The sequence below is a fragment of the Mesocricetus auratus genome, unplaced genomic scaffold (genome assembly GCF_017639785.1).
Source record: "Mesocricetus auratus isolate SY011 unplaced genomic scaffold, BCM_Maur_2.0 Super-Scaffold_100006, whole genome shotgun sequence".
In the NCBI taxonomy this organism is placed as follows: domain Eukaryota; kingdom Metazoa; phylum Chordata; class Mammalia; order Rodentia; family Cricetidae; genus Mesocricetus; species Mesocricetus auratus.
The window spans coordinates 83488710-83501428 of record NW_024429190.1 but is presented as its reverse complement, the minus strand read 5'-3'; the positions used below and the strand labels follow the sequence as shown (position 1 = coordinate 83501428).

Below are 12719 nucleotides of genomic sequence, written 5' to 3'. Positions count from 1 at the left end.
CGCGGCTGTTTTAAACTGCCGTTTTCAAGAAGGCGGGCAAAAGCGTGATTCTAGCTTACCGCCTCAGTCCATGCTGAAATCCAGCAAAAGCTGCTACTTCCAGCTGTTCATACACCCCTTTTAATCGTTAGCAGAGTCTCTTAAAACAACCTTGCTGGCTGGTTTTTTTTTTTCTTTTTATGCCCAGTCAGGAAGATTCTGGTAAGCAAGCCACGTGAATCTCGGCTTGTTGCTAGCAAAACAGACCACACCTGAGAAAAATGCTGCTACCAAAATCTGTGCTTCTCTCTGTTCTTCTGTTTCTAAAATTCCTTTAAAGCTTTTGTTGTTTTGTGTGGAAATTCAATCCCACTCTGACACCATTCTGTAAAGAGAAGCTTTTTCCTTGAGAGGAGCTTTCCTGCCAACCTGGTTCTAGAGCCGTATCAGTCCCAAATAAACACACAGGAGGCTATATTAATTATGAAGCTGTTGGCCTTGCTTGTTTCTTACTGGCTAGCTCTGACTTAAGTAATTACCACATAATTGTTAATCTAAGTATTTCTCTTACCGGAGAATAGTTCCAGGTCTTGAGAAACGAACAATACCAGAAGCTAGTTTTGGGGTCACTTGTCCTTCTCTGCCCTCCAGTTTGTCCTTGCAATTCACGGCTGTGGAAAACAGTCATGAGAAGAAAGGCCATCTAAGAATGTTCAGGAATTCCAAATAACATAGTTTCAGAAGTCTTAATAGCCACTGTCATTGCTTTGGAGTGAGAACAAAGACAAATTTCAGATAATCAGTAGAATTTTGTATGATCTTTGCATTATGTGTTTGAATACACCCTTGCACATCTGCCAAGCAGAGTCTAGTTTTACAACATTTATTCATATTCACATTTGCATGTCAATAGAATCTTTCTAGCTCAAGATTCACATCATATCCACTATAGTAACACAGCCTTATGTAGACCAGGAAAGATATAGGAAGCCAAACTCTGCCTTTCTTATTCTTGAACTACTGGGCTTCTCCCCAGGTCATAGTTTTACCTTACAGTTATGTTTGTTTTGTCCAAGACATGATTAAAACTTTTTAAATTGTGCAAATCAAACTTTCCAAGTGATTGGAAAAGAGAGTCATGGTCATCATGTCTGAGTCATTATCTAGAGATAATTAAAGTTTATAACCACAAGTTTCTTTATTTTCTAAGCTGTCAAGGCTATGGCTCAGGAGGAAAATTCTAAAGTAGATGCTGGCACCTTGATCATCATCCATCGAGCTGACATTGCACTACAGAAGTCAGTTGACATCAAGAATGTTCTATTTCTGAACTTTCTAGAAAGTTAAAAGTGACAAACTTCAAAGTTAAATACCATTTCTTCTTGGAAGAGTATTGCCTTGTTTTAAACATACAATAAATACTTGTTTTATGTAAGTTGTCCTCTTTCTGTGTTCAGGATGCTTTGGGAAACAGACCCTGACCTTTCCACAATCGTAGACAGATGACAGTAGAGGGACCTACGGTCCTGACCAGAGCTTATGAAGATCAGATTGGAATTTGACTTGCTGACAATCAGATTTTCCACTGGGAATCTGGACCTTGAGCAGTCACGATGAAGTAGCTGAGGCTGAAAGACACTACAGAAGAGTCCTCAAGTTCCTGTCACCATCCTCACTGAGAAAGCGTGTCTTTTCCAGAATTTACATCTTCAGCTCTTCTCAGTAATATGAGAACTCCAGCAACTTCCTTATTTATCAGACTGTTTAACTGCCTGTTGTTTTGTTTGCCATGTTGTCAGCTACTTGTATCAATAGTATGATAACCTCATATAAACAACTTCAAGGGAGGAATTGTGCATTTGGGATCATGGTTTTAGGGGTTTGAGTCCTTCTCTGGCTTACTTGGGTGCTGTGGACTTGTAGTGAGGGATAAACATGATGGTAACTAGAGCTTTCAGAGGAACATCTCATTGAGGCCAGTATGCAGAGAGAGAAGTAACAGGACAGAGGTAGAGCAAGACATAGTCCCAGGCTACCTGTTTCCCCTAAGCTGGCTAGAACCTTCTAAGTCTCCACCATAGTCCAATGGTCTACTCAGTTTAATTCTCCCATGAATTAAGCCTCTGATAAAGCCCAGGGCATCATAACGTATTTCCAGAAACACCCTCCTTGGCAATTTAAAAGTAGGCTTTATTGATTTCTTAGATATCACTCAGTTTAATCAAGTTGACAGTTGGCGTTAACCATCACAGCTTTTACAGTGGATAGCTCTTCATAACAATACAAACAAATAAACAACAAACAAACAAACAAAAAAAAATGACTCTAAACTATCAAGCATGGACAGGGGCCCAGAGAATGTAATGGACATAGTTCATCATATCAAACAACCTCTTCACATGAATAATGAGGAACATGTGAATGGGATGGCAAATGAAATTTTGAAAAGGTATTATTATTTTAAGTTTAGTGTTAAAACCAGTAGACTACAAAGGTAAATGAAGCATAGAATTGATTCTACTGTGTTCTGAACATCTAGTTTTTTTAGGCAATTAGGGTAACGTAATAAGTATCTGTAAACCTTCTATACTAAATAAGGAATTTGGACATAAATACTGCAGAACTGTGAAAGGGCAGGCCCTTGACTGTGGACTCTTGCTGCAATGGTCCCTAGCAATCGTCCTGGCCTTCCTGATGGAAGGACAGGAGCGCTTGAGCTGGCTGGTTGCTTCTACACCCAGCCAGCCACTTATCCCAGAGTAGCTCGCAGGTACATCTCAAGGCACTGAACTCCTTTTGGTTGGGGGTAGCTTGGTACTTTTTAACTCTTGGCACTGACACTCCTCAGATTCTTAAGATTTGAAGCTCTTACATGCAGATATGTGTTTGGCCTGAATTCAGGAAACAGAGGCAGTAAGACATGGCCTTTCCTTGCCTGCTTTCTCATTAGCCCTTTTTACTTTTCAGAAGACCACGAAAGAAAGCCACTGTGGGTCTGTAGTACAGCGGATCGAGCCCTACTGTAAACTGAGTTTACAGCCCAGTGTTACCTCATACCACAGCTATTCCTTCAAGAATCTCCAGGCTAAGGAAAGTATGTGAACTTCTGCTTTCCTTTCTGAGTTAACAGGAAGGATTAAACCTTGCTGAACAATGTGTTTTGCATCCCTTCTCTTAACTTTCAGGAGCCATGTGATGCAGGTCCTATGTTGTAGTCCCTGTGGTGTAATCCCTGGGATGTAGTCCTATGGTTTAATTCCTGTGATGTAGGCCCCATGATGTAAGCAAGGCAGTTCTATTTTCACCTGGAGGTGCTGAGATTTTGGTGTTCAGAGAAGCAGAGAACGAACTCTGTTTGCCCCAGAAATCTTGGCTCATATCAAGCAACACATTTGTGTGTGTGTGTGCATTTTAAAAATCAATTTATTTTATTATTATTAATTATGTGCATATATGTGGGTACGTGTACCTAAGTTTCAGCATACCTGACTGTGGAGGCTGGAGATATTAGTTCCTTGAGATCTAGTGCTTGAGATCTAGTGAGGTAGCCACTATGGGTTCTGGGAACAAATACAGAGAGACACCAACAGCCAGATATTACATAGACAATGGGAGACCTTGGAACACTAATCTCTAAATGAGTTGTCTCCTTCTAATTCCTCCCCTCAGAGCTCAGAGAACCTCTCAGGAGACTAAAGAATGCAAGAGCCAGAGGGGATTCAGGGTGCCAATAGTATACAAGGTCCTCTAGATCAACATGAACAAAGCTTACATGAACTCACAGAAACTGAAGCAGCAAGGCCAGGGTCCTTGTATATGTTACAGCTTCCAGTTTAGTGTTTTTATGGGACTCCTGGGTGTGTTGAGTGAGTGGGTCTCTGACTCTTGTTCCTCTTCTTAGGTTCCTTTCCCTCCATTGGTTTTTCTTGCCCAACTTTGATGTGGTAGTTTTTTTTAAATCTTTATTTTATTTTACTATATTTTAAAAATAAATGAATTACTGGATGCACAAAAACTTACCCATTAGGGTAAATATTAACAACTGAACTGTCATTTATACCTTCTCAAAGATTGAAAATAGTTTTTTTTTTCCAATAGAATGACACTGGGGATATCAACCACTGCAGGGCAGGTCTCATGATCAGGACAAACAAACAATAGTCTCTACAGTTTAAAAAGGATTTATTTTTATTATTTTTAATTATGTGCATGTATGTGGGTACCTGTACCTGAGTGCCAATGCCCCTGTGTATGGAGATTACAGTTATCAGATCCTGAGATCTGGTGTTACAGGCACTCATGAGGCAGCCAGTATGAGTTCTGGGACAAGAACTTGGGTCCTCTACAAAAGCAGTGTGTGCTCTTAACCAATAGACCAGCTTTCCAGATCCTCCACATACTTTATGAGCCACTTCCCCCAGTAATAAGAAAGAAAGATATAAGGAAAGGAGATTAACGGAGCTCTTGTTCGCTGCTTCATCTTAGTGTAAGGACTCCTGACCTAAGTAGAAATATTGACATGACTAGCTTAAGAAAAGAAGAAAAGACACATCCCCTTCAGTGTTCTTTTGTCAAACCCTCACCTCTTAGCTATCATATTAACACTTTGAATTTCAAATAACTTCATCTCAACACCCAGGGAAGTCTGAAACTTAATGTCTCTCTTCCTTTTTTACTCCTAGGGGCACAAATTCTGTTCAAGATTGAGCCTTGAAAAACCTAAATAAAATAGCAACAACATTCCTATGCAATCTTATCACATTTCACAGTGTTGAATATACAAATTTTAAGCAACTCATTTTCTGCTAGTCAACTATTAGAAAAGTTCCAATCAAAACTCCAGGCTAGGATAAAATGAGTAGACAAATACTATTGAAAAAGTCCCTGGGAATTTTTGGCTAAGGTTGCTATGCTTTCTAGAGTTCTCTTGACGCCATCTAATTTCCATCTGTTATAATTATTACCACTTACTAACAACCAACCCTTTCTTTATCAGAGACTGGGTAAAATACCATGAAATACCACCAACCTTCACAGAATTAAAATAGGTAGACCAGATGGCTTTATTACCTTGAGAAAACAGAGGCATAGAAATTTGCCCATATAAATGGGGCAATCAGGAAGCAAATCCAACTGGATATGACCCTAAAGCTGATACTGATAACCACTGAACTTGCTGACTTCTGTTTTCTGGAGAAAGAAAACTTTGCTGGCTTCAAAAATCATCCCACCTACGGGCTCAATGTCATACATTTTACAAATATTCAGATAAATTCCACCTCCCTCACTCCTACTTACCAAGCAATAGAGAAAGCGTATAAAAATATCCAGCTACATTTGTCAAACATGATCTGATTTTTATGAATGCAGTAGAGACTCAGGAGATTTCCATTGATAGCAGCTGAGGAAATGATCAATTCTCCTGAAAACTCACCATGCACCTAATGTCATACATTTGCCCCCATAGATAACAGACTTTCTGGGAGCTCAAGTGTCCATGATATAAAAGACCAATATTGAGAGAGAAGACAAAAATTTAAGGAGCCCAGACCTTTGGAAAATAAGAATATCTTTGTGGCTATATAAGCTGGATGGCTTGATTAGAGGAAGTGGATGTTGGGGTCTTAGACTGAATCCAGAGCATTGAGCAGCTTGAGCTCTTGAGCAAGCAATCATTAGTTCCTTACTGAAGGCCAGAGTCAAATATAAAGAGTAATGCTGAGAGATCAGAGAGAATGAGCAAGCCACAGTACATCCTACCTCCTTAGCGTCTCAGGAGACCAGAGAGTGAGTTCCTGTTTCTCCTTGCTTATATCCTGTTTCTGCACAGCTACCTCACCTCCTGTCTGTCTGTACACACCTCTAGACCTCTATGGTTAGCTAGTGGCAAGCTACATTATGTGACCCTTGGACAGACTTTCAAACCTACCACAGCCTACTAACTCACTTTCTTAAATTGATTCCATGAAGATTCAGTTCGTTATATAAAAAATGTATAGCTGAGACCCTGAAGCCTAGTAGAGAGGAGAAAATTAAGAACCTGGAGTCATGCATCTAGATCTAAATTGCCCACTTAACTTATTTTTTGTAGCTCATTTTGCTCACCTGAGAAATGAATGAAGCACATGACAAATAGTATAAGTTCTGAGGACTTATTTATGTGAGCTTATTTAAAGGAAAATACAAGTTGAATTCATGCAGTTACTTCTCCATGGAACTATCAATATTGTGGCTATTGTTAATGATTAAAACCCAAAAGTCAAAGACATTTATGAAAATTATGCTGCACAACTATGCTGATTTAAGAAAAATATTTTCCTCAATAACTTCAATCAAAAATCAGACAAACAAGCATTGACAAATTAGGAGAAAGTATGCCATATTAGGTACTGAGATAGACATGTGGGATCCTTGATTTCTTAAAACATTTTATTATCTTATTCTTATTTATGATGCCCTGCTCAAAATCAAAGGCTGTATCAGTGACCTTATTCAGTCTAGAAAACCTAGGACCCTGAGAGCCCAAGATTTTGGGGGAAATTTTTTATAGTGACCTACAGCCCATTTCATGAACTTATGTCTATAAAGAGTAAGTAATAAACCAGCAACGAGTCCACACTAAGTACCAGCATCCATCATACTTGTGAAATATATCAGGTCTGTCTCTTCCTAGGTATCAACAAAGCTTAGTAAATGTCACTCATAGAGTTGAGCAGATGGAGGAAGAGTCTCCAAGACTCCACAGGCTCTGTGAGTGCCCCAGACTCTATTCATTGGAGACACATACCAGATTTGAGATCAAAAGTGCTCAGGAAGAAGCTTATGGTCACTACTTGTTACACTTGATTATTTTTTGGTTGTGATGCTAGCCTTTAATGGCTGAGCCATCTCTCCAGCCCATTGCAGTTGATAATGAGAAAATCAGATCACCCATTGGGCCTCCATTTCTCCTTTGGTGACAAAAACCTTTCTTATTGTGAGGTATAAAATCAAAATGAGAATGTAAAACTGTCCTGAAAACAATAATTACCTAATAAAATGAACTAAGATGGAAAGTAATTGAAAATATCCTTAAGAGAAAAGATATTTAAGAGAGACGAATGGCTTACTTAAGTGATTTTAAAAATGTGCTAACATGCTACATTACAGTCATGATATTGATTTCCTATTGGGACTTATACAAATTCCCTGATCAATTTCTCATTCAAGTAACAGATTAAAAACAACAGAAACTAACTACTTATACACACACACACACACAGAGTCACAAGTCCTAAATTTCATTTAATATTTCCATATGTATAAACTCACTCAACTATTTAATGTGTTTTTATTTATGCTGTATACCATTGCATATTTAACTGTATGCCCACAGTATTCTAGTTAAAAATACACAGCAAACAGATTTACTGTCTGCCTTTCTTGGAGCTTGCATGGCAATGTAAAACAAGTCATTTGAAGTCCACGTATGGTGTCTGATGATAGGGAGGTACATAAATTGTATGAAATTGCAGAAAGATGGTGCATTTACTTAAACCTTAAATAAATCCTAAAAGTCCATGTGTCAGAATTTTGGTCCTCAGCTGGTCATTTTTGAGACATGCTAGCAATTCTAAGAGGTAGAAACTAGTGGATTAGGTCATTGATGGCATGCTAGACCAGGGGATAGTGAGACCTTATCCTCTTCACTTCCTGTTTATTCCTTCTCATATTCCACTATGATCCATTTCTTATAACAGGACCAAATGAACAAGCATTCAGCTGTCTATGGATTAGTATCTCCAGAACCAAGATAAATTTAAATCCTCTCTTTATAAACAAACAAACAAAAAACCTCGAATGTTTCCAGGCAGAAGAATAGGTAACAGGCCACCTGCGTCTAGAACCTTCCCATGGCCTCAGTTCAGATCCCAAGGTTGAAACCCACTATCACCCCTTCCCACTCCACCCCTCTGACTATGACCCCACCTCCACCTCAAGCAGATAGCTAGGCTCAGTTGCAGGTCACACCAGTCAGAAAAACAGATAGGTGGACTCATGTGGAGACTCCTTGTTGGACCAAAGACCACAGTGGCCACCAGAACTCCAGATGGGTATTCCACTTGTGGACCTCCTCCACTCTTTGAGTGATTCCCTTGACCCTATACTCAATCCCCACTCCTCACCTCATCACCGTGTCCCACTCCCCAAGTTGGACACATAACCCTTGCTGGACCAAGGACCAAGTAGCAAACGGAAGTCCAGTCCCAAACAGAAAGTCTATGAACTCATGGAAACTGAACACCTCTCTACGGAATGACTACTTGGTCAAGGCAGAAATACAGAAAGAAACTAAAGACATCCTAGGATGTCATAAAGACTGTCAGAACACAGTCAAAGAATGATGAGCAATGCCTCAGGGAACTGTGAGACAGGAGAAAAGACAGAGGGTCTTACCTCAGGTGCATTTTGTTCCCTGGTTTGTTTTATGGCGTGATTTCATGCTTTCTATGACAAATATTTACAATCAATTTATAAGACATGTTTATTCTTGTTGGAGGTCAGATCATCGCTATAGAACCTAATCTGGTCAGTGTATCCTGAATCTGGATTTGGCTTTCTGCCTTTCTTTTGTACTTTCTCAGATATAATCTTTAGTACATACTAGGCAATAGTACTTAGACTGGTTTGTCCTGAGAAAGATCTGGGGAAGGACTGCTCTGTTAATATTTAGTATGTGCATACTGATGTTTATTTATGTTTTTCTGATCATGTTTTTCTAAACTCAAGAACCTTTCTTGGATCACTGTTACTTTGTTACATTCGAGTATAAAAGTATACTAAGATTGAAGCAAGTTGTCTACAGCAAAAGACTGTAATCTGCACCATTCTTTCAGGTCCTCAGATCCCAGGCACAGAAGACAAGAGCTGCACAGGTTGACTAAAAAGTTGACAAAAACAAATGCAGAAAATACACAAAATTACAGGACACAATGAAAGTGGTGATAAGAAGAAATTTCATAGTACTAAATGCCTACATAAAGAAGTTGGAGAAATCTCATGCTAGTAATTTAACAGCACACCTGAAATCTCTAGAACAAAAGGAAGCAAACACACCTCAAAGGAATAGATGACAGGAAATAATCAAACTGAGGACTGAAATCAATAAAAAAGGAAACACAGATAATGATACAAAGAATTAATGAAACAAAGCATTGGTTTCTTGAGATAATCAACAAAAGATACAAACCCTTATCCAAACTAACTAAATTCTATATAAATTAACAAAATCAGAAATAAAAAGGGGGGCATACAACAGACCCTGAGGAAATCCAAAAAATAACTAGGTCATACTTAAAACTTCTCCACAAAACTGGAAAATCTAAAAGAAATGGATACTCTTCTAGATACTATGCATCAATGTTAAAAAGGTCAGATAAACAATTTAAATAGACCTATAAACTCTAGATAAATAGGATTAGTCATTAAAAGTCTCTCAACCAAAAAAATTCCAGGGCAAGATAGTTTTAACGGAGAATTATACCAGATTTTCAAAGAAGACCCAACACAAATACTCCCCAAATTGTTCTGCAAAATAGAAACAAAAGGAACATTGCCAAATTCATTTTATGTGGCCACATCCATTCTGTTACACAAATCACACAAAGATGAGAATTGAAGACCAATTTATCTCATGAATATTGATGCAAAAGTACTCAATAAAATACTGGTAAACCAAATCCAAGAACACATCAAAAATATCATCTATCATGATCAAGTAGGCTTCACCCAAGAGATTCAGGGATGATTCAACACACAAAAATCTGTCAGTGTAATCCACCATATAAACAACCAAAAGAAAAAAACCACATGATCATCTTATTAGATACAGAAGAAGCTTTTGACAAAATTCAACACCACTTCATGATAAAAACTTTGGAGAAACCAGGGACACAAAGAATATACATAAAGATAGTAAAGACAATTTACAGAAAGCCCATAGTCATCATCAAATTAAATGGAAGAAAATAAAAAAAAACTCTCACTAAAATCAGGAACAAGACAAAGCTAGTGTCTACTCTCTTTATACCTATTCAATATAGTACTGGAAATTCTAGCTAAAGCAATAAGACAAACTAAAGGAGACAGAGGAGATACAAATTGAAAAGAAAAAAATCAAAGTATCATTATTCGCAGAGGATATGATAGTATACATAGTCAATCCCAAAAATTCTACCAGGGAACACTTATAATTGATAAACACCTTCAGCAAAGTGACTAGGTACAAGATTAACTTAGAAAAACCAGTAGTTTTCCTAAACCACAAATGGGTTGAGAAAGAAATAAGGGAAATAATACCATTCATAATAACCACAAATAATACAAAATATCTTGGTATAACTCTAACCATGCAAGTGAAAAACTTGCATGACAATAACTTCAAGTATCTGAAGAAAGAAATTAAAGAAGATATGAGAAGATGGAAAGACTTCCCATGCTCATGGATCAATAGTACTAACAGAATAAATATGGCTGTTTTTATCAAAAGCAAGCTACAGATTCAATGCAATCCCCATCAAAATTCCAGCACAATTCTTTATGGACCCTGAAAGAACAATATTAAACTTCATATGTAAAAATAAAAAAGCCAGGATAGCTAAAACAATCCTGTACAACAAAGGAACTTCTGGAGTTTATGACCATCCCTGATTTCAAGCTCTATTACAAAGCTTTAGCAAAAAAAAGCTGCATGGTATTGGTATAAAAATAGACAGGGTGATCAATGAAATCTGACTGAAGACCCAGATGTAAATCTCCACATCTATGGACACCTGGCTTTTGATGAATAAGCTTTTGATGAAGTAAACAACAGAAGAAAGAAAGCATCTTCAAAAAATGATGCTGGTCTAACGATGTCAGTATGTAGAAGAATTCAAATAGCTCTCTCTATATATCATTCTGCACAAAAGTCAGCTTCAAGTGGATCAAAGACCTCAACATAAAACCAGACACAGTGAACCTGGCAGAAGAGATACTATGGAACAGCCTTGAAAGTATTGGTACAGGAACAACTTCCTCAATAGCTTAGGCACTATGATTGTCAATTAGTAAATGGGACCTCATGAACCTGAAAAGCTTCTCTAAAGCAAAGGACACTGTCAATAAGACAAAAAAGTAGCCTACAGAATGAGAAAAGACTTTCACCAACTCCACATCTGACAGAGGGCTAACATCTAAAATATATTTTTTAAAAGTCAAGAAACTAGACATCAACCAAGCAAATAATCTGATTAAAAAATGGGGTATAGATCTAAAAAGAAAATTCTCAACTGAGGACTCACAAATGGCTAAGAAACACTTAAAGAAATGTTCAACATCCCTACCCATCAAGGAAATGCAAATCAAAATGACTTTGAGATTCCATCTTACACCTGTGAGAATGTCTAAGAACAAAAACGCAAGTTATAGCTCATGCTGGTGAGGATGTGATGCAAGAGTAACACTCCTCCATTGCTGGTAGGAGTGCAAACTTGTACAGCCATTTTGGAAATCAATATGATAGTTTCTCAGATAATTGGACATTAGTCTACCTCAAGACCCAGATATACCACCCCTGGGCATATACCAAAGGACACTCCATCCTACCACAAGGACACTATGGTCATAGCAGCTTTATTCATAAGAGCAAGAAACTGGAAACCACCTCGATTCCCCTCAACCAAAGAATGGAAAAAGAAAATGTGGTACATTTAGACAATGAAGTATTATTCGGCTGTTAAAATCAATGACAACAGGAAAATTTAAAGGCAAATGGATGGAACTAGAAAAAAAATCTTCCTGAGTGGAGTAACCCAGACCCAGAAAGACAAACAGGGTATGTACTCAATTATAAGTGCATATTATCTGGAAATATTTATAAAGGACAATCATGATACAATCCACAGACCTAGAGAGGCTAAGTAACAAGGCGGGCTCAAGGAGTACACATGGATCTCTCTGGGAAAGGGAAACAGATTTCATGAGTAGACTGGGGGTTGGTGGGGATGGGAGCAGTAGGTGGAGGAGGGTAGGATGGAAGGAGAGTACTGGGAGAGATGACTAGAATTAGGGTGGGGAATCTCAGGGTGAGGCAGAAACCTAGTACAATGGAAACTCCCTAGAGTTTACAAGTGTGACCCCAGTGAAGATTCCTAGCAATGGAGGGTATGGAACCTGAACCAGTCATCTTCTATAACCAGGTAAAGCTTCCAGGAGAGGGACTGTAACACAAATCCAACCACAAAACCTTTGACCTGCACTTTATCCTGTCTAGAAGATACTCTGGGGTAAAGGTGGTTCAGAACTTGTGAAAGTGGCCAACCATTGACCAGTCAAACTTGAGACACATGCCCTGAGAGGGAGTCCACCCCTGACACTGCCTGGAGAGACAGAAGCCGAGGCTGATGGCCCAGAGGCCTAAGACAGAATCAACATGACTGACAAAAGAAAAGAAAAGAAAAAGATTTGTAATGATATTCTTCTGTACTCACATACCAGAGCCTAGCATAGTCATCATCGGAGAGGTTTCATCCAGAAGCTGATGGGAGCAGATGCAGAGACCCACAGACAAGTGATAGTAGGAGCTCTGGATACTTCAAGGAAGAGAGGAAGGAAAGATTGTAAGGATGTATTATACAAGTGAAGAATAAATAAATAACATTTAAGAATTGAGTGTCTCAGGTATCTGCTTTTGTAATACACATCTGAATAATTCAGTCTTT

At 38.4% G+C, this 12719-nt stretch overlaps 1 long non-coding RNA gene across 1 annotated transcript in view; it reads right to left on the bottom strand.

The window, feature by feature from the left end:
• Nucleotides 1–556: 556 nt before the first annotated feature.
• LOC121140712 overlaps nt 557–12719 on the bottom strand; it is an 81426-nt gene continuing 69263 nt past the window's right edge. The window contains exon 3 of the long non-coding RNA XR_005877633.1: nt 557–650. This is a non-coding gene — a long non-coding RNA (uncharacterized LOC121140712). The remainder of the gene's footprint in view (nt 651–12719) is intronic.